This window comes from Macaca nemestrina, chromosome 6 (assembly GCF_043159975.1).
Source record: "Macaca nemestrina isolate mMacNem1 chromosome 6, mMacNem.hap1, whole genome shotgun sequence".
NCBI classification, from domain to species: domain Eukaryota; kingdom Metazoa; phylum Chordata; class Mammalia; order Primates; family Cercopithecidae; genus Macaca; species Macaca nemestrina.
The window spans coordinates 149,743,853-149,767,008 of NC_092130.1; positions in this window are offsets into that span (position 1 = coordinate 149,743,853).

Genomic DNA, 23,156 nt, shown 5'->3' on the forward strand with positions numbered 1-23,156 from the left:
ATAAGGTATCTCCTTGAAAGAACGCTAATCTCACTGGGAAGTACATATATACAAAATATAACTTCTTCATGCATGTTTAACTGAGCAGAATGTTTTTTGGAGTTACATTAGCTGACCCTGAGAAGAACACAGGCTTAGTTTACTAGATATCTTCCGTTTTCATAAAATTGCTAAAATGCCACTTTTCTCTTCAATCCACATTTATATATGTGGCAGAACATTCTTTCTCAGAACAGAAGCCATTGTACGGTCCTGTTTCTGTGTTCTTTGACCTTGGCAGCACACCATCTCCAAGATCCCACAATCATAGACAGTCACCCTGCTGTTGTGGGCAGACGACTGCCTTGCACAAACCTTTCTGGTGCCATTGGAAGTGACTCTCTGGAGACAAAGCCCAAGAATGACCCCGAGTATTACGTCTTTGTACATTCACTCCTGCATTTCATCTTCGCAGTTCTAAATCTATTCAAAGGTCTTTCTGTTTGAGCTTCTAAAATCTAGTATATCCTCTGCTGAATCGAGAGAAAAAAAAGATGTAATTATAATACATCAACTGCCCTTGTTCTGCACATTAACACAGTAAGAGAAAATAGGAGTTTTTAATAGAAAAAATAGATGTTTTGCTCTTATTTCATGTATTTGTAAATAATGCAATATATCAGGAGTTAATTTTAAGGTAGTCAAGTGTGATTAATCACCATTAAGTCACTTTTACCAAGGAAAATAACCCAATATACTTCTATATGATAGAAGGAGAAATAAAGTATATTTCATTTTAACACAGAAATACAATTTTGTCCCGGAGTATAATTGGATTAGTGGTATAGGAAGGCAATTCTTAATAGGGTTTTATTGTATTTTCCCTAAAGTTGCATAATAAAGGCACTTACCTGAAGAATCATCTGAATGCCTCTTTCTTGGTATATTCCATGGTATCCATTGAACATGTTCACTTGTCAGACTTCTATGATAGTATTAATTTTTTATCATATTAAATATTTGGATAATGATTATTTGATAAAAATCAGAGTTAATAAAGAGTTCAGCAAGCAAAATATTGGTCTACTAAGCAATTTTGGGGGTCAGGGAGGGTTGAAGCTTATCGCTTTGATTACGTGAGAGGTGAGACTACGATAAATACCGTGAACTAGGGTCTTGCCTGAGCCAGACCCCTTGGATACAGACATGTCTGGTCATCTCTGAAACCCTGCAGGGCACTGCCCCCTCATTGCACAAAGGACAAAGGATGGAGGAAATTTCTTGGGAGAGGATGCCTTCTGAGAAAGGCGGAGGAGGAGTTAAGCTTGACCCAATAACAAAGACTTAATCTTCAGAAGGAAGCAGAGATTTTGAGTTCGGCACAGAGTCTTGTTTGTTTGTAGCTGAGTTGTCTTCCAGGCCAGCCCCGTGGCCTCCTTCCTGTGGATTCTGAGTTCTGTGAAGTGTGTGTGTAAGAAACCTGGGTGAGAAGGATGGTTTTAAGTAAAAACTGAAAGCACTGATTGACTAGGGAATCTATCAGACACTGTCTGATACCAATACTGGTAAGACGCAACACAACAAGTGGGAAGAGTGTCCACTTTGTAAACAAACAAACAAACAAAAAACTAAATAACCCCCCGAAACAACATCCCCACCCCATAAAACAAAAAACAAATAAACAAAAATACCCTGCTTCTTCAATTGCTGAAAGACTCCATACACGTGTAGTGTGTGAAATTGCAGGGCAAAGTGGAAAGTGATGTAGCTCAGCAGAAATGCATTGCTGTGTTGTAGGATTTAGAGGAAGAGGCCATAGAACTGGAGAGAAGATGGGGAAGAAGAGAAAATGAGTAACTGAGGCCACCTGTATTATGATTAAATTTTGTGATGATGAACAAAACGCTTAATTGCTTTCTTCCATTTTAAAATTATTAAAATGGATGTTAATACAACTGGCTCACTTTCATGTTTAATGAGCAGTGGAAATTTTATTGCTTTAAAAGTTTTTAAAACAGTTTTCTAAGGGATTTGCCTATTTATGACTAGTATTTCCTATTAGCATTGAAATATTAGAAAAACTCTATTCTTGACCCCCTACTTAGCATGGATAGCTATTGCAAATTGGAAAGTGTATGGAATATAAGGTTCACTGGATTCCTCACTCTTCTGGGCTCCCCAAAAAGTTGACTTAAAATTATCCCACTAATTTAGGGTTTCTCATTATTTTGGACCAGAAAATTTTTTGTTTTGAGAGACCATCCTCTGCATTGCATGATGTTTATTTGTATCCCTGACTTCTCCCCTCTAGATGCTTGTAGCATATCCTTACCCCATTATTACAATATAACACATCTCCAGACATTGCCAATGTCCCCTGGGTGGGAGAAGGGGAGAGAATTGTTGCAAATTGAGAATCACTGCTGTAATGTAGTCATTTGAACCAAAATACTTGAAGAAAAAATCATGTTAGAATTGACTATAAAGTTACCAAGATAATATTAACATCGGCCGGGCGCGGTGGCTCAAAACTGTAATCCCAGCACTTTGGGAGGCCAAGGAGGGTGGATCACGAGATCAGGAGATCGAGACCATCCTGCCTAACATGGTGAAACCCCGTCTCTACCAAAAGTACAAAAAATTAGCCAGGCGAGGTGGCGGGCGCCTGTAGTCCCAGCTACTCGGGAGGCTGAGGCAGGAGAATGGTGTAAACCCGGGAGGCGGAGCTTGCAGTGAGCTGAGATCCGGCCACTGCACTCCAGCCTGGGCGACAGAGCGAGACTCCATCTCCAAAAAAAAAAAAAAAAAAAAAAACCAAAAACAAACAAACAAACAAAAACATTAACATCCTGATGCATTCTTTACTTAATTCCTGAGATATTTTTCTTAATGTGGGAATGTCATAGATGTTTAAACTGAAAAACAATACTAGCTGCCATTTATGCTATTTATTGAGAATTTTCTGAGTGTCCCACATTGTATTAAGCACTTTATCAACATACCACTCAATTCTTGCAACTATTCCTTGCAGTTGATATTATTATCTGTCTCTTTCAGAGAAGTCTAGGGAAGTAAAAGAGCTTTCTCAAAGTTACACAGCTAGTCACTGAAATACATAGTATTTAAGTCCACATCTACATGGGTACAGGCATTGGAGGTTTACTTTGCGCCTCAGTCAAGGTCCCTGAAGAAAAATGCCCACTCCAATGGGGTAACCCAGGAGACCTTACCAAACAACATATTTACACATGAGAGCGGGAAAACTGACAAAGAATCATGAAGCCCCCTTACCAAGATCTGCCAGACCTTATGCTAGGTCTGAGGGGCTCAGGAAAAGGAGTAGTGACCATAACCCATAACGAGTGGATGGAACTTCAGAGGGGACTGACAGACAGGAGCATGGAGGGATACAATCAACTCAACAGCTGCTAGGCTGGAGGGCACCTGTGGGTGGGAGCACCTTAAAACCTTCCACCCTTTGAATTCCCCTTGATGAGCACCCACATCCAACAGGACACCATGGGCAAAGGACCCTGTGGCTGTTGCATCCATACAGGATGAGCTTCCAGGGCTCAGAGCTGGCTAAAAGTAAAGAATGGATCTGAAGGGGCAGAGGGAAAAATTCCAGGCTGTTTTAACCTTAATAAACCTTTATATAATTCAGATTTTCATTAAATATTTTTGAGCACCTACACAGACCATGGTAATAACTATTGGTGATAATGTACTGTGGCAGGTGTCAGCAAACTTTTTCTGTGAAGGGCCAGTTAGCAAAAATTTTAGCCTCTCTGGGCCATATAGTGGTATCTGTTGCAACTACATCTGCTGTTGTAGAGCAAATGAATGAATAAGTCCAGTAAAGTTTTTTTTTTTTTTGGTCCAGAGGTTGGAGTTTGCTAACCTTTCTGCTATAGAAAAACACAAAGCTACATACCATGCATACTAAATTTTGTCAAGTCATTGTTTCTCCAACTCCAAAAGTTAGGAAAAAATATGGTTCATGTCATATATATGTGTGTATATATACGTGAATGTGTATACACACACACACACACACACACACACACACACACACAGACACAGACAGATCACCCTATCTAGGCTTACAAAATTCAAGTCATCTTGCAATAGGATTTGTAAGTTTCACTTTTTGTTATTTTAACTCCATTATTGCAAAATTAGGTTGAATGAAGAGATTGACTTTGTATTTAACATACTTTTTTTTTTTTTTTTTAGACTGGGTCTGTCTCTCTCACTCAGGTTGGAGTGAAGTGGTGTGAGTGATCATGGCTTACTGCTGCCATAACCTCCCAGGCTCAGGTGATCCTCCTGCTTCAGCCTCCTGAGTAGCTGAGACCACAGATATGTGCCACCACACCCAGAAATCTTTGAAAATTACTTGTACACATGAGGTCTCCCTATTTTGCCCAGGGTGGTCTTGAACTGCTGGACTCAAGTGATCCTCCCGCCTCAGACTCCCAGAGTGTTGGGATTATAGGTATGAGCCACCATGTCTGCCATTTTAACACACTTTTAAAGCACAATATGGTGCTTACTGGAAAGTGGGGAAAAACAAATAGAAGAAACAGAACTGTTGTTTATGAAACCAGCAAACCTGTGGGAAAAAATGATATTGATTAATGGTGTATGGAAAACAGTTTAAATGTAATTATAGTGTCTGTCTAAATAACCCTTATTAAAGTGGGACCAATTTTATAAGGTCAGGGCATTCAGCTCTGAGCTGATGCTATACAGTTGTTCCCCATTATCCACAGTTTTTCTTTCTGCAGGTTCAGTTACCTTCTGTCAGTCATGGTCAGAAAATAAACGAGCACAGTATAAGAAGATATTTTTAGACAGAGGGAGCGAAAGACAGAGACAGACACCACATTCATTTGGTTTTCATTGTAGTATAAGGTTGTAATTATTCTATTTTATTGTTAGTTATTACTGTTAATCTCTTACTGTGCCTAATTTATAAATTAAACTTTATCGTAAGCATGTTCGTATAGGAAAAAACATAGTATATATAGCGTTTGGTGCTTTCCACAGATTCAGGCATCCACTGACAGTCTTGAAATGTATTTTGATGGCTTGTGGATAAGGGGGTATATTAGTCCATTCTTGCATTGCTAGGAGGAACTACCTGAGATGGGTAATTCATGAAGAAAACAAGTTTTTAAAAAATTAATTTTTATTTTATTTTAAATTCCAGGATACAAGTGCAGGATGTGCAGGTTTGTTACATAGGTAAACGTGTGGCATGGTGGTTTGCTGCACCTATCAGCCCATCACCTAGGTATTAAGCCCAGCATGCATTAGCTATTAATAATTATCTTGATACTCTCCCTCTCCCTGCTCCCCTGACAGGCCCCAGTGTGTATTGTTCCCCTCCCTGTGTCCACGTGTTCTCATTGTTCAGCTCCTACTTACAAGTGAGAACATGTGGTGTTTGGTTTTCTGTTCCTGTGTTAAATTGCTGACGATAATGGCTTCTAGTCCATCCATGCCCCTGTAAAGGACATGATCTCGCTCCTTTTTATGGCTGCCTAGTATTCCATAGTGTATATGTACCACATACAAAAGAGGTTTAATTGAATCACAGTTCCACAGGCTATACAGGAAGCATGGCTGGGGAAACCTCAGGGAACTTCCAATCATGGCAGAAGGTGAAGGGGAAGCAGGCATGTCTTACATGGCCGGAGAAGGAGGAAGAGAGTGAAGGGGGAGGTGCTACACACTTTTAAACAACCAGGTCTCATGAGAACTCACTCACTGTCATGAAAACAGCAAGGGGAAATCTGCCCCCATGATCCAGTCACTTCCCACCAGGCCCCTCCTCCAAAATTGAGGATTACAATTTGACATGGGATTTGGGTGGGGACACAGCCAAATTGCATCAGGGGTGGACTGTGTTAGTCAGATGGTGGTGCCAGAAAGTTTATATTTTATAGAGAGTATTAATTTCATCTCAAGATCCTAGGGACAAATACTGAAATTTCAGTGAGGTACCTTTATCTCTTTCTTCCTCGCTCCCACGCTTTCTTCCTTTTCTCCTTCCTTCTTCACTTCTTCTCCAGCTCTCTGTCTCTTCCTGTCTTTTCTTCTTTCTTCTTTATATTTAAATGCAAGTGACATTGTCTTGATGAAGCCCAACCCATATGTCATGGGACTCTAGCATCCTTCTCTGGTTTCTTTAGGCATCTCTGGCTTCAACTGCAGCTGCCAATTTTATTAGTCACTTTGCCATTCCAAGTGTGCCACCCTATTGTATGCCTTGATTTTCCAAATGTGACAGTGTTCCTCTTCCTTGATCCCCAGTCCCCTTGCCCATTAAAACGTCCCCATGTATAGTGAACTTTATTAATGCATCTATAAGATGTAGGAGCCATTGTAATACAAACAACTTATAATTGATTATTTGGCAAATTCATAGATTGTCTAAAATCCTTGACTAACTCTCTTTGACAGTCTCTAGCCTCCAATGCATTTGGCTCTCATCCAATCCCTCTCCTTTCTCCTGGCTCCTGGAAACACCATGTTTTCCAACAAATCTCTTCTACCTTATCAAGGGCAGCATTCGGGGTCTCTCAGAGCTTCACTCTGCATATTAAAATAATCCCTGATACCCTGTGCTTGCCAATGGACAGGCTGCTCTGGCTTGTCCCAATCTCCCCTCTTCCACCATCTGTAAGGGGAAGGAAGGAGCCAGAGGAATTATTTCTCCCCTGATATGAATTAATTAACCTTCCCTAGAGGGCAGACACAAAGAGTCTTGTTTAATTTAGAAAAAAATAGACTTGATCTTCATTATGCATTATAATTTTGGCAACTGCAGCATGCAAGAAGTGTAGATTTTATCCATTAGTTTTTGTGTGTTTTATATCATTCAATTTTAGGTTTTTTTTTTTTTTTTTCCTGCCTGCCACTCTCACCTTTGCAAAGGTAATAAGATCCTATTGACCATGTAATGGGAGAGAATGGGCCCCAGAATAGCTAAGAGTCTCTTTTTCACAATTTTTATTTGGGGTTATACTCCTGGCAAAATATAGAGACAATTGAACAATTTGGGTTTATTTTTAAAACTCCTCTGTCAGGCTTTCAAAAAAATTGTATTTTATTTATAGAAGTCTTCTGTTTTCTTCTCCCTCTTCTTTAATCACTCTCTCACTTGAAAGTGAACAATTAAGCAATTAATTGAATAATTTAGGTCTCAAATCCCATTTATTTTAAATTATACATATAAGATCCTCTTTGTCCTACTTAATCTTACATTTTGAAGAGCCAATCACAAAGAACAGATGGGATGGGAAAAGTTTTTTTTCTAAGAACAGTTAGATGAATAGAGAGCTGGAACTAGTATGTTTAACTTCTGAGATACTGATTGGGATAATCACAGCATAGCTGAGAAGAACCAGAGATTGGCTCTTGGTGTAACAAGAATCCCTTCTCTAGCAGTTTCCTACTTCCTGTGGTTTTAGCCTTTTTGGATATTAGTCCTAGGAATGAGCCAAGTGTAATGAGTCAGGTTGAAGTGGACAAGAAATATGTGGTGTTATAAATGGCATAGACCTGAAAGTATTTATAAAATGTGATCCAGTGAGCACTGAAAAAAAAAGACACAGAATATCTTGGCTTTTATAAAAGCTTATTTTACGGAAATTATGTACATCATAGCCCAAGGAATCGTAACTACATTTCTTTTTGAAATAAAAAGCTACATTACTATAATGTTGATGTTAAGGAAACCTGTAGAGGAGAAATTCTGATTAAAATTAATTCCGGTTACTATGAAGGGAAAAGGCAACCAGCCAAAGTAGGGGCAAAATGAAGTATATGCCTCAAGGAAGAGCAGTTTCAGACTATAAAAATGTGAGTCTAGAAAAGGAGGAAATAGGGATAATTTGTTTAACTAAGTAACGAAACTTAAAGGTAATCTAAGTAATGGTTTCTAAAGTAACCTAAGGTGCAAAACCCTCAACTGTGAAAATTTAACTCTCAATGAATGTTAATTTATAACAAGAAGGTATATCCCCACATATTGAATAACAAAAGGAGTTTACAAAGAAATATCCAAAACATAAACTCATAGAGAGAAATGGATGGCAGGGACTCATTCCTGGGCACTTTCGAAATTAGATTATTATTTTACTGCATCAAACTTTGTGGTTAGCGTGGAGTTGGTATCACCAACAAAGCTCTCTTAGTGAGGATAAAGGCACAAATTCCTTCTCTGTAAAATTCAGTTGAATTCAATCGGATTCTACAAATGTTTTTGAAGGCTAGATGATCTCTGGGGGCCTTTTGAAATACCATTCTGACTTGCAGAAGTCATAGTTCGATATTGCTACTTGCTGGGTTAAGAAGAGTTTTGACCAGAGCATTGGGGTACATTTTGAAGTTTCCTTCTGTTTCCTCTTCTTTCTTGACTTTCTAGAAACTTCTCCTTGTAATTTGTTTATTAATTACTGTTTTTCTCTCTCAGTTCTCCCAGTTTCTTTTTAGCATTTTAATCCCTTACTCTCTTGTGGTGAGTTCTTTATGGAACCAAGTCTCTTTGATGAACGATTCTCAAGCTCATTTTCCTTTCTGAGCCCTACCATGCATGATACCCGATTTTAACAAGGATTCCGAGAACAATGGTGGTTTCTGAGACTTTCAGTGCAAAGAAGATGCCAGAATGACAATTGTTCGCATCTTGAAAATGTACACAGGGATGAGAGGTGAAATCTCCTTTTATCCTTGCATTTGTTTTCTGCTTTATTCTTGAGGCATTCGCACAAGGACATGCCACACAGATCGCTTTTTATGTGCACCATTTTACCTTCACCCTCAGATCAGCTACATCATCCATTATCACCAAGTAATAAAGCTCCTGCCACTGCCACCGTAGTCTAAGGTAACGGCATCTCTCTCCTGGCTACCACAGCTGCTTTCTAATTGGCCTCCTGGCTTCCACTCTGATTTCCCTGCAATTCACTCTCCACGTGACAATCAGGGTGGTCTTTTAAAAGTAGGGTCAGATTTGCCTGAAACACTGTAAAGGCTTTTTATAATACTTAAGATACAATCCAAACATGATGTGATCCCCGCCTTCTCCCATACATCATCTTGCACTGCTCCCCCTCTTGCCTACTATACCCTGGTACCACTCACCCCACAGGCCTGTTCCTCGGTGGGCACCGCTCATTCCTCCATTCACTCCGTGCCCACCCTCTGCTGTCACATACCTGTTGATTACATCGTCACTTTTGCAGAGAGGCTCTCCCTAACCAATCAGTCGGTAGTAGCCATATACGACATCATATCACCTCTTTCAATTAACTCCATACCCTTACCATTAAGGGTCCTTGCCTTCCTTGTTTATTCTTCTTGTGCTTAGGCTGCCTTCACCCAATGAAATACAGACCTTATTTATCTGCTTATTTATTTAGTGAGACAGAGTCTCCCTGTTGTCACCCAGGCTGGAGTGCAGTGGTGTGATCTCGGCTCGCTGCAACCTCCGCCTCCTGGGTTCAAATGATTCTTCTGCCTCAGTCTTTTCAGTAGCTGGGATTACAGGCACCTGCCACCATGTCCAACTAATTTTTGTATTTTTAGTAGAGACGAGGTTTTGCCATGTTAGCCAGGTTGGTCTCCAACTCCTGACCTCAAGTGATCTGCCCGCCTCCGCCTCCCAGATTTCTAGGATTACAGGTGTGAGAGCCACCATGCCAGGCAAAATACAGATTTTTTTTTTTAAGTTATACTTTACATTCTGGGATACATGTGCAGAATGTGCAGTTTTGTTACATAGGTATACATTTGCCGTGGTGGTTTGCTGCACACATCAACCCATCATCTAGGTTTTAAGCCCCACATGCATTAGATATTTGTCCTGATGTTTTCCCTAATGCTTGCCCCCCATCCCCCAACAGGCCCTGGTGTGTGATGTTACCCTCCCTGTGTCCATGTGTTCTCATTGTTGAACTCCCACTTATGAGTGAAAACATGTGGTGTTTGGTTTTCTGTTCTTGTGATAGTTTGCTGAGAATGATGGTTTCCAGCTTCATCCATATCCCTGCAAAAGACATGAACTCATCCTTTTCTTATGGTTGCATAGTATTCCATGCTGCATACGTGTCACATTTTCTTTATCCAGTCTACCACTGATGGACATTTGGGTTGGTTCCAAGTCTTTGCTATTGTGAATAGTGCTGCAATAAACATATGTGTGCATGTGTCTTTAGAGTAGAACGATTTATAATCCTTTGGGTATATACCAATAATGGAATTGCTGGCTCAAATGGTATTTCTGGTTCTAGATCCTTGAAGAATCGCCACACTATCTTCCACAATGGTTGAGGTAATTTACACTCCCACCAACAGTGTAAGAGCATTCCTATTTCTCCACATCCTCTCCAGTATCTGTTGTTTCCTGACTTTTTAATGATTGCCATTCTAGCTGGTGTGAGATGGCATCTCATTGTGGTTTTGATTTGCATTTCTCTAATGACCAGTGATGAGGAGCTTTTCTTCATATGTTTGTTGGCTGCATAGAAGTCTTCTTTCGAGAAGTGTCTGTTCATATCCTTCGCCCACTTTTTGATGGGGTTGTTTGTGTCTTTTCTTGTAAATTTGTTTAAGTTCCTTGTTGGTTCTGGATATTAGCCCTTTGTCAGATGAGTAGATTGCAAAAATTTTCTCCCATTCTGTAGGTTGCCTGTTCACTCTGAGGATAGTTTCTTTTGCTATGCAAAAGCTCTTTAGTTTAATTAGATCCCATGTGTCAATTTTGGCTTTTGTTGCAATTGCTTTTGGTGTTCTAGTCATGAAGTCTTTGCCCATGCCTATGTCCTGAATGGTATTGCCTAGGTTTTCTTCTAAGGTTTTTATGGTTTTAGCTCTTACAGATCTTTATGACAGCGCCTGGCTTGCTCATCTGCTTCCTCAGAGCATAGGATAGTGTTGGGTATGCAGCAAATGCTGCACGTGTCTACTAAGTGAATAAAAATCTTTACATTTTCTACCTGGCATGTCACACTGCAAACAAACGATAAAAAATCTAGGTCCATTACTCATCCAATTGGTTAATTGTGTCCCCTGTGTAAATAATGAGATAAAATGTACATTTCCTATAATAACACAGAGTATCTCTAATGTGCTCCTTTTGTTAACAAGGAATTTCTGCTACCCTTGGACTGAAAGTAATTTGATATTTTTTTCATTACAAATCTTACGCATTTGAATATTGGATTCGTTCTTCAGCATTAAGACAGATTATTTTATCTTCCCCTTCTATCTCTTTAATTTTAGTTTCAGTTCAAGATATCCATAATTTTAGGATCCTAAGGCCAAATGTTTTAAAGATCTTCATATTTCCGAGAAGCGTATTGGAGAGGTCTGTCCTTGAGTTCGTGGTGCCTGATGAGAAAACCAGTGGATTGTTCATGCCCAGGGGCACTTTATTTCTTGAAATTGACCCTAAGTAGCAACACTAGGACTGTGGCGGAAGCCAGACATCACAACGAGTTCTGTTTAATGAAGCTTCAGTTTTAATATTAGAAGCTGGAGGTAGTGCCCAGAGGTTGCAAAGTTGGAAAAACAAATCTCTGACTTGCTCAAGCTGAAAGCACGAAGTGCATAAGGACTTAGGGCTGATTCAAGCATATATCTATGACCCATGCTTACAGGGGCTTACGAAGCCAACTCATGTTGTTAAAGCCCCTGTTTGAAAACGAGTTGTAATTTATTTAAGGGGTGTCTGATCCTTAAATCCATGACCCATTTCACTAGGCCCATTCCACATAAAGATCTAGACTCTGAAATAACGTTTATTAAACTGTAGCAGGATGACCCCATTCGTGAGTTGTAAAATCAATTCAGTGGGTCAGTAGGGTCTTTTTTTAAAAGGAAATATAATAAAGTTAAATCAAATAGAAAGTATCAGAGGGGATCATGCATTGTAAAGCTTCCAACAGTTTCATCAAAATTTTCTATCAGTTATATGACTATAGCATGTGTGATATCATGATGTAAAATACATTTCTCACAATGTCAAAAATTTGTGAAAGCCACCAGAGATTATTGGATTGGGTTGGATTGGGTTCATCTGCCATAAAATGAAGAATAATTTACAGAGAGAATTTTCCCCAAGGGCAAAAGGACCAGTCCCCAAATAGGCGCAAGTCAAACTGTCTCTTAACTTTGTGAAGTAGAAAACTGCTGAAACACAGAAGAGAAGACAGTGGACTCTATAATTCACAATTCCCTTAAACATAGCCCCACAGTCTTTGCCACTGCTAAAACATAACTTGTTTAAAGGTGTTTTGATCTCTCCAACAGAAGTTCAGCAGCTTGAGGTAGAAGTGGCCATATAATTCTTCTTTATGTCTTGTAATGTGAATAACTTAGTACTCATATGAAACATTTTTGTTAATTGACCAATTGAAAAAATACAGAGGCGGGTAACTAAAGAAGATGAGATCTAGTCTGTATTATTTTAACTAGCTCAGCATTATAACCCTGTAGCTTTGCCCATCATCCCTGCCTGTCAGTAGCGTACCTATCAACTTTCTATCTGCGTGTGTTTTCAAGCCAAATCTGTTTTGAATGTATTTAAAAAAAAATAGGCCATGACATAGTTATCAGTCATTAAAAGCACCTTTTTATGGTGCTTTTTGGAATAAAAATTCCAAATAGCTTATCACAATCTATTCCAGTTTTTCAATCCTCAAATCTCTGATTCCATCAGGGAAAGAGATCCCTTTCTTATAGCTTGATTTGTTTTTCTTCATTATGGCAAAGTTGGAACGCAGAGGAGGTAGAAATGGTTTTAAGTTTCTGTTTGGATTCTTTTCATCTAACTCAGGTTTAGGATCAGTTCCTCCTTTACAATCCAAAGTCATTGAGTTAAATTAAACAAGAGATTCCTGAGAAGGGGAAGCGAAGCATGACAAAAACTTTGTCTCAGACACACGTCAAGCTTGGTTAGAAATTAGACCTCCCTTCGTTACTGCCAGGAAAGAAGGAAGTCTCTTTTAGTAGGACCCAGCAGGAGTGAGCAGGTCTCATGTTAGTTTTAAGTGATTTACTTTTGTATTTCTCTTTTATAGTTCACAGCAGGTCATTTTAGGAGGAATAAAAGGGCTCACTCTGCAATCTGCCTTTATTGTTTCACTGAAGAGTGGAAGCAAAACATATTTCAATCAGAAGAATTATACCTGAGTGCTATAAATGTTTCCACAGACAACAGAGAAAGCCCCTGATACATTTAAGGTCAGGGCTGATATTTTCAGAGAAAAGGTGATGATCAACCCAGTAGGGAAATAAAATCATCTCCTATTCCAAGTGAATTATCTCATTGGGTAGTAATGAGGAGATAAGGCCAGAAATTCCAGAGGTTAGCTACCACAGATAAGATTCCCAGACTTCTAAAGAAAAAAAACACATTGCTAGGATACGCAGGGACTCCTGTGGAACTTGAGTGCCACTGTTTTATAGTGCACACACCTTTCTATTGATCAGTATTAATGAAATGAGAGGACCCCACATTGATGGATTATCAAAGACTACCTAATCCTGTTTTTTTACTATTTAATCTTTCTTGTTGCTATATGGTTAGAAATATGTGCGAACTAAATCCTTGTTTCTTCTTTCACTTGACCTTATTCTGATTCATCAAATTGATTCTCTTACACTCTGAACTATGCCAATTATTGTGTCTGTCAAGCCGTACATTCATTAGAGTATCGGGGCTAATGGACATGCTGTAAGAGCACATTCATCTTTAGAAATACGGTAAAAGCTAATTCTTTTGGCTCAGCAAAGCTCAGGTTGACATCTTGCCACTCTTCTGCTGCCAGGAATATCTGGTGACTTAATGAAGCAAAGATCTTAAGCACACAACTCAGTGGCTTATTCAATATCAAGGTTTGCACTAGAGTCCGTGAAAAGGGATTAACACTTTCAGTTCTACAAAAGCCCGGGCGATGAGTTGAAACACCAGAGGACTCCCAGAATGGACAGTTCATCAGAAGGATTACAGAGTAACTTGTACTTCATGAGCCCATTGATCTTCCTTTTCATATGGTATTTAAAAAATAATCTTTTATATGCCGGTGGTAATGCAACTGGATTAGTGGAGCTAACGGGCTGTGACTATTTAAATATTAATTGGGACAGCAATGTCTAAATCAGTGGTTCTCAACCCTGACTGCATATTAGAAATTACCTAGGGAGTTTTTAAAATTTGCCAATGCCTAGTGCCTATGTCCAGAGACATCACTTTAATTGGTCAGGGATGGTGCCCTGACATCAGGATATTTTAAAAGCTCTCCAGGTGATCTGCCTGTGTAGTCAGCATTGAGCACGACTAATAAATAAATAAATGCTAAAATGGAATAGCTTTTCGTTACCAGAGCACCGAACTCAAACATTCTATTCTTTTAAAGATTCTCCATGTGTGTATGTTTCCTTAAAAAAATGGAGCAAGCATCCTGTTTCGTTCAATCTCAATTACTTTGGCCTTTGCCATGTGATAACATAGTATGGGCTGTTTGAATGCAATTAAAATATTTTGACCAAGTTTAGGAAGCCTTTTTAAATCTCAAAATATACTCAAGAAGAAATTTAGGATCTAGAGAAGTATCTTGGATTTTTTGCAGTGTCATGGAATTTGGTTATTGGAGCAAAAATTGCAAAATATACCCAAAGACTCTTGCCGGTCCAGTAAGCAAGCAAGCAAACAAACAAACAAAAAAACCCTCCTTAAATCTGTTTTGTTTAGTTAGGTAAACTCACTAAAAAGAAGCAGACAATCATTTATTCATCAATTTGTGCCAGAAAAAAAATGTTATTTTTTTTTATAAGGTAGTGGTATATAAAGAGGAGCAATAATGGAGACGTGCCAGTAACTGCCTGTGGGGTTTCGATCAAGGCCCTCAGCCTTGCTGGGCCTCAAAGTCACATAGTTGGTGGAGGAGCTGGAGTGAGTGTCTGCCACTCTTGTCTCATACTCTGTGCTGGGCTGTTTTGGAAAAAAATGATGAGGACTGAGCCGGTAGAGAAAGAGGTGGAAAGGACTTGCATTGGCCCCTTCTGTAGAAGATGAGTATGGTTTTCAAATTTCTCTGCAGGCTGCCCCTCCTAACTCTGTGTGCACACTTGCTTGAGCTCTTGTGGAAGTGGCGGTCTTAATTCACTGTTCCGTTCTAGATTCCAACTTCTAGTTGCTGGCTGGTTTACACAGCACACTCACTAAACTAACTAAATGAAACAGGCTTAAGGGTTTTTTTTGTTTGTTTGTTTGCTTGCTTATTGGATTGATAAAGGGTCTTTGGGCATATTTTGCATTTTATGTTCTGATGAACAAATACCTCGACACTGCAAAAAATCCAAGAGACTTTTCTAGAGCATATATTTCCTCTGAAGAAGAATGACCAGGCCAAGGGTGTTCCCAGCAACAATACCAAGGGCGCAACTGGTGATCTGGATCCAGAGCCAGGACCTTGCTTTCCTCTACTCCTCTTCACTCTGACCTTTCGTTTCATCCACAAAACCCTGTTCATGGTTTTGCCAATTTTCCTCTGAGGTGGAACCACCTTCATAAAGGGCTTCTGTACCTTGAAGAGTAAGTTATTGTTTTTCAGGTGGTTTCTTAGTAAACTGCTATCAAAAAGGAAAGAAGCCCAGTGAAGGCAAAGAGGGATGTAATTTCTTTGAGAGAAAACTGGAACCTAATTGGCCGAAATTCCTACAGTCCTTTTGTGCCTCTTCTCTCTTTCTCTCTCTTCTTTTGTTGCAAAAATGCAAAACTTCTACACTTCTTGTTGTTTTCTCTCCTTATATTTGTTTTCCTAAAATATTTTGGTAACGTTTACACTTTTCTCTAAATTTACTAACTTTACAAATTCTTTTTCTAATAATTGTAATACATTTCCTTCCTCTAATCCAAATTTCCTCTCTCGTCAATCTAGCCATGCAACATCTTCTAACTTTTATGTGTCTTTCTAATTTGATTGCTGTATAAAAAGACCCCATTTATGACACATTTTTTGGTTTTTCCTTTATTTCTTTTCTTATTTAATGATGAATTTTACAATGCAACACTGAAAGAATAGTGTAACCTTTCATTATGATAATGCAATTCTTCCACTCTATTCTTATAAAAGTGACTACCTCTTTATCAAACCTAATTGCTAAACCCAGAAACAGTGACTCTCGTCCATCATAAATAACTTTGTTCTGCTTCTTGCCCACTTTTTCTTTTTTTGCATATTGCTATCTTCTACTGCATTCTGCCTGCCCCATAACATACACACACTGTTTTCTGGTATTTTTTTTAATGGTATATTTCAAACATGCAGAACAGTACAGAAAATGACACTGAATACTTGCTCACCAATGAGTTCAGTGAAATCTTGACATTTTCTAAATCTGTTTTAGTTATTTCAAAGAAATAAAACCTGCAGAAACAATTATAGTCACCTGAGTATCCCTTTCTCTCTCTTCCCATTCACCTTGGAGGAGGCCAGAGATCTCCTTCAAGGTAAGTGTTACCTTAAATTTGTTGTTTATCACTTCTATGCATGCATTTTATCATTATTAAACACATACATCAAAAAATAAAATATAGATTTTTAGCAAGTGACATTTTATGAAGTACCATTCTGTAAACTGCTTTTTTGGCTCAATATTATGATTTTGAAACACATGGCTCAAATTTATTTATTTTGCCTTCCCTATCATGTTCTATGGAATATTCATGCAATTCATGTAGCCGGATGATGGACACTTTAGTCTTGTTTCTAGTTTTGAGTTATTATAGGCAACGTTTCAATGAACATTTTTGTTCTTGTTTCCTTGAGCAAATGGGTCTGATTCCTTCTGTGTTCCCAGTGCTACGTTAGTTGTTGTAACAGCACCTCCAAAATTAAACTTTCTTGCCACTTACTGCCATGGGGCTAAAAAGCAAATTTCCTTGTTTCTATTTCATTTTAGTACACTCTGGAAATGTCAATAGTAAGGTTCTGACCAGAACAATTAAAAGGGATTGAGCTACCTGGTTAGAATAAAAACAGCCTGTGCTGTGAACTCTTTGTGATTCACTGGCTCCCTTACTTGTAAATGTGCACTGCTCTTGCAATAGATAATTGCTGATATGCCACATCTCCAGTGTTCCTTCTATTTTACCTTCCATTTGGAGCTCAGAGGAAATTGTTCCACATATCCCTCTAGGATGAGAGTCATTTTCATGGGTTCTTTCAGATACATACATCGCAATCCTCCTAGAGCAATCAGAGATTTGATATTTCAGATCACCTTTCTGTAAGGAAGTTGGAGTGATCTTAAACATTAAATGACAATGCAACTCTATCGTGCTGCACCTTATCCCATCTTTGCCCTGGGCTCATATTTTTTATATAATAACAGGGGAATCTTTTCTGCCAAACAGCATCAAATAATCACAACAATTGAGTAAACATAAAATTCTAGGCCATGCAATATTGCCTTTCTCTTCTCTTCTCTTCTCTTCTCTTCTCTTCTCTTCTCTTCTCTTCTCTTCTCTTCTCTCCTCTCCTCTCCTCTCCTCTCCTCTCCTCTCTTCTCTTCTCTTCTCTTCTCTTCTCTTTTCCTCTCCTCTCCTCTCCTCTCCTCTCCTCTCCTCTCCTCTCCTCTTCTCTTTTCTCTTTCTTTTCTTTCCTTTTTTTTTTTGAGACAGGGTTTCTCTCCATTGCCCAGGCTGGAGTGCAGTAGTGCAGTGGCTCAAACATGGCTCACTGCACCCTCCAACACCTGGACTCAAGCAATCGTCTTGCCTCAGCCTCCAGAGTTGCTAGGCCTACAGGTGCATGCCACCATGCCCAGCTAATGAAAAAAACTTGTAGAGATGGAGATCTCACAGTGTTGCCCAGGCTGGTCTTGAACTCCTGGTCTCAAGTAATCCTCCTGACTTGGTCTCCCAAAGTGCCAAAATTACAGTCATGTCTCACCACACCCAGCCTTGTATTGCATTTTTTAAGTGAGACTGGAGAAAGTTTGGGTCAATCATGGCAGCTCTTGCTTTGTGGAATTGCTCCCATCTTCCCAAGTTGTCTCTTATGCCTCTACAGATAAAGGTCCAATTTTGCTTTTTTTCTGCAGTCTGACTCTCTTCAGGTTGGGAAGGATGCCCAGTTTACTTTACACAGCTCTCCTTGGATTCTGATGAACTCAAGGGGAGAAGACTAAGCCAGAGGGTACCTGGACCACCACTCACCTTACCCAATTTTTTGTTTGGTTTGAGACAGCCTTATATTTGACCCCTGTGATATCCTACAGAGCAGTCAACTTCTGTTCCACATGGAGTCCCATATTTTTGCAGTGAAGTAACCAAAGTGTTTCTACTTTTATCACATAATCCACCAATAATCTCAGCCTGAGCCACATTTGTTCCATTAGGGAAAACAGAGCAAGGGCTGACATTAACAAACAGAGGGGATCAATTCCTTGGATCAATATTCTGACTGAATAAGACCCATGACCCCTCAACTTTCAGTAAATGATATAACATTTGAAATGAGGAAAAGGAAAGGTAATGTCTACTCCAAGTAAGCTACATTTTTATTTGAGCTTTCATCAGTTAATCACAGCTGATTATTATCCCTCTGATTATTCCACTACTTAGGATGGCATGCATGGATAATGCTACCTCCTGGACACCAAAGTCTGATTTTTTTTGCCTTTTTTTTTTTTTTTTGAGAGAGATAGGATCTGGCAGTATTTCCCAGGCTGGAGTGAAGTGGCTATTCACAGCTACAATCATAGTGAACTACAGTCTCAAACTCCTGAGCTCATATAATCCTCCTGCTTCAGCCTCCTGAGTAGCTGAAACTACAGCATGCACCATTATACCTCAAAACCTGAATTTAACATAGAAGGAAAGATTGACATGCTTCCCATTGTCAAATTTTCCTTGCAGGAAGGGTTATTCTATGCATTCCCAATCTTTTGTTTTTTGCTTGTACCTATAGGCAGGTGCCATCAATATTTTTAAAAAGTCATCATAATAGAAACACTTTTGTGTACTCTAATTCTCACAGGTGAAAATGTGGCTCAGACCTAAGAGGAAGAAGAAGAAGATGAAGACAAAGAAGAAGAAGAGAACGAAAGCAAAGCAAAGCAAAGCAAATTTATTTTTATTTTTTATTTTTTTTGGGACGGAGTCTCGCTCTGTCGCCCAGGCTGGAGTGCAGTGGCCGGATCTCAGCTCACTGCAAGCTCCGCCTCCCGGGTTTACACCATTCTGCTGCCTCAGCCTCCCGAGTAGCTGGGACTACAGGCGCCCGCCACCTCACCCGGCTAGTTTTTCGTATTTTTTAGTAGAGACGGGGTTTCACCGTGTTAGCCAGGATGGTCTCGATCTCCTGACCTCATGATCCGTCCGTCTCGGCCTCCCAAAGTGCTGGGATTACAGGCTTGAGCCACCGCGCCTGGCCTCAAAGCAAATTTAAAAAGCACAAGATAGAGTCTTGAGAGCCTTAGTCTCAAAAGGTTTTGAGTCAGCTTACCCAGTGGGCTTGTGTTATTATCATCTAAACCATACACAAAGACCCAGCATGGTATATAAAGACCTAATACGGTATCCAAAGGACCTATATAAAAAGAAGGCAGCTCCCCTATCTTGGCTAAGGAAAAGGGCCGTGACAGGGTCTGTGCACCATTGCTACCTTATTTCCTGCCGTAAGCTCTGCAGCTTGTTGTGCTGGCATGCTCGCGTGTGAGCATGTGCTGTACCCACTACCCATGAAGCCAATTTATTTAAATCCAGGACAATCTGCTGCTGATTATTCCTAAACAGTGCTGTCTGTTTAGACTCCTATGGGGTGACACGGTGGCATCTGAGCGCTGAGTGTTGGGCTTCCCACTCCTCCATCCTAGTTCTGATCTGAGTGGGGAGGAATGATTGAGTATTACCTGCCTAGCCAAGTAAGACAGCAACTTTTAAAATTAATCATTTCTTGTCAGTGAGGTTGCAGCCTTTTTCCCATTCTTCAAATTTTACTACTTAATGAGTTTGATTATGGGCTTTTACTGATGGCCGCTGATCGGGCTGAATAGATTTTAACTAGTCAGTTAATATTATGGAAAGTGTCCTGTGGGTCTATGCTTAGGCTACCTAATAGGAGGAACACATAGTTCCCATCTTCCTACATGGTTCTTGTCTTCTAAGTGCACGTATGTTTTCCAGCAAGCCCATGAACAATTTGAAAATTGTGTGTGTGCAGTGGGTAATCTCCAAATGAAACATACTGGGAGGGCCATGCCTACCATGTACTGGGCTGGACAATGGTTCAGCACTTGAGATGTCATTAGTCATCTCCGACCAGTCTGTGGAAGGTGCCCTGATTATTGCCATAGATCACAGCAACCAAATCTTTTTCCCACAAATAAACAGGAATGCCACACGTGGCTTATGGGTGTAGAGCTTCATTGGCTAAACGGCTGAGTGAGATCTGGTCAAGCAGTACTTCTCACTGCTCGCTGTCCCCACAAACCACCATACCATCCCCAACCCCCAGCAGCCTTCCCAGTTCACCGCAGTGTGCCTCCCCAGGATGATTATAAAGTGGGAAGTCACGTGGAAAGGTTTGACGATCTCTCTGTGGACATGTGTTCTTAGGCTTAGCTGCACTTTAGGATCATCTGGGAACTTCAGGTTTTAAAACTCACTTCTAGCCCCCACAAAACAATCAAGTAATAATTTCTGGGTAAGGTCTGAGCATTGAAATTTAAAATATGCTCCCTGGATGATTTGAATGTGCAACTGTGCCTGGATACTGCTGCTTTGGACTGAAATTCAGACTAGAGGAAAGGGATTCCGGAGGGAGAGGGTGAGAAGGGGAAACACCTGGAGGGAGGTAAGGTAGGTTTCTGTGGCTTGATTGAGGCTAGAAGATGAGGGGCCAGGTTGGGTCTAAGCGAGGCCCAGAGAATTCTCCCTCTAAAGGGTTTAACTTGGTAATTTACCCCCGGAATCTAGGAATAACCACTAGTGTTGCTTAGCTGTACATTTCTACGTCCTACACTGCAATTCCTGTTAACTGCTGGAGGTCACAGCTTGCAGGAAGAGATGTTGTCTGTTCCACACATCTCTGTTGCTCACAGAGAAGAAAAAGCCTCATACTGGAACTCCTAGGCCCAAGACTTTCCACTGTGATCAACACTGAGGTGAACCATGATCTGGCGTGAAGCTGGAAACACTTGTTTGCGGGAGCCACTTCCAAGTGGACAACTAGGGGAAATGAGGCAGAAATGTTGCTTTCCCAGCATGATACTTGAAACTTGGAGTTTCAATTCAATGTTTGAATTGCAGGCAGAAAAATACAGTAACTCATAATGTAAAATACAGTAACTCATAACGTGTATATGTGTGAATAGAACATGCACATCTTCCATCTTCCTCATTACCAGCTATTCGTGATCTAGGGAAGCAGACCAATTTACCCAAAACCAGTACAATAAATGATCAAGTAAGTGAATGGCCAATTCTTCAAATAGGCAGCATGCCAATTTATCCAATTGTATCCATTCGCCAAAAACTTTGGATATTCCAAAGCGGGTGAAAAAAATCACATCACATTGAAATGTAAACCTTTGTTGCTAGGAACACAAATTAAGGCTTATGTACTAATTGAAGGTATTGGCATGGGATACTAAACACACCTACACTTTATTTTAAAAGTAGAAAGTAAATAACTTTTAGACATGTGTAACAGAAATCAGAAGAGGCCAAAATAATCATGTCACACAAAAAAATGTGGGTTCTAATAAGGGGGATATGTTGACTTTGTTAGCAAAGAGATTCAAGACAGAACTTGCACACCTTTCAAAGTCATGGAAAGGAAGTGAGAATGCATGGGAGCTATCACTACCACTTACGATAACAATGGAAAGACAATAAGCGCAAGTCAAAAGAGCAATACATGGCTGAAAAAAACCCCACGTGAATTTGGTTAAGTCTTAAAAATAGTGAAACCTTAAATATGCTAAATAGACAGGAAATTTGAATTAGGGAAAGACAAGAACAATCATGTACTATGTTAAATGTTGGCTATCAATTGTAGAAATCACATACGAATGTTGATATACTACATGAAAACTAGTAAATGAATCTCAACGTTTTCTAAAAGCAGAAATGACATAAAAGAATTGGAGAAACATCAGCCTAAACTGAAAAATTTCCATATAAAATTCTGAAATAAAAATCAGTCAACCAAAACCTTGCAGGAATCCTCAATCTATCAGAAACCATCTCATCCTATATATATTGCTAGAAGCTTTATCAGTAGTTGCTTTTTAAAAACAAATATTTTGATCAATAGATTAGTTAATAAATATGGCAGTTGGCCATTCAGCATGTGGATTTTTTTTTTTTTTTGTGAATTGACTAGAACAATAAGGTACATAGAGACAGTAGAATTAGCCTCATTTTCTAGAGAAACTAGGTTAATTTCATCGATAAAGGAGCAAAGTTTCTATGTGTTTTGTTTGTCCAAGAGTATGGTTTCATTTTCCTTAGAAATCTGAAGATTATAGAGTACATTATTCAAGCTCATGTCTGACCTTTGAGAGGTACAACAAAAATAGTTCACAAAGCATGTTAATTAAAGAATATTAGATAATAAATATAAAATGTAGTACAGCTAATTGCCAGAAAATCTCCTACCAAGCTTTTCAGAAACACACATTTGAGCTCTTATGGAGCAAAATGAATCTATAGCTACAGAGCTTGAAGTGCCAGTATATATGAGAAAATTGTCACTTCCAGATCTAGGATGGTATTTGGCACATGGTATGACATATGTCATGTTCACTGCAAGCAGTTTCTTCTGCATATGGTCCTTCTAGCTAGAGGAGCCCATCCACAGCCTATGTTATCAATCGTGAAGACACTCACACTGAAAATAATCTTATTTTCTGCATTAAATAGAATCAACTTATATTTGACCAAGAAAGCAATATATATTTTACTGATACATTGTTTTCCTTAAGCCATTATTGCAAAAAAAAAAAAATCCTGTACTGATGGTATAGAACAGTTTCATGTCTACATACTAAATATTAACTGTATTGTAACAAGAGTTTAAGAGTGTTCACTAAATGTAGGGATTTACTATGGAGTCTCTGAGTAAAACTAACCTTAAACAAAAAATTTC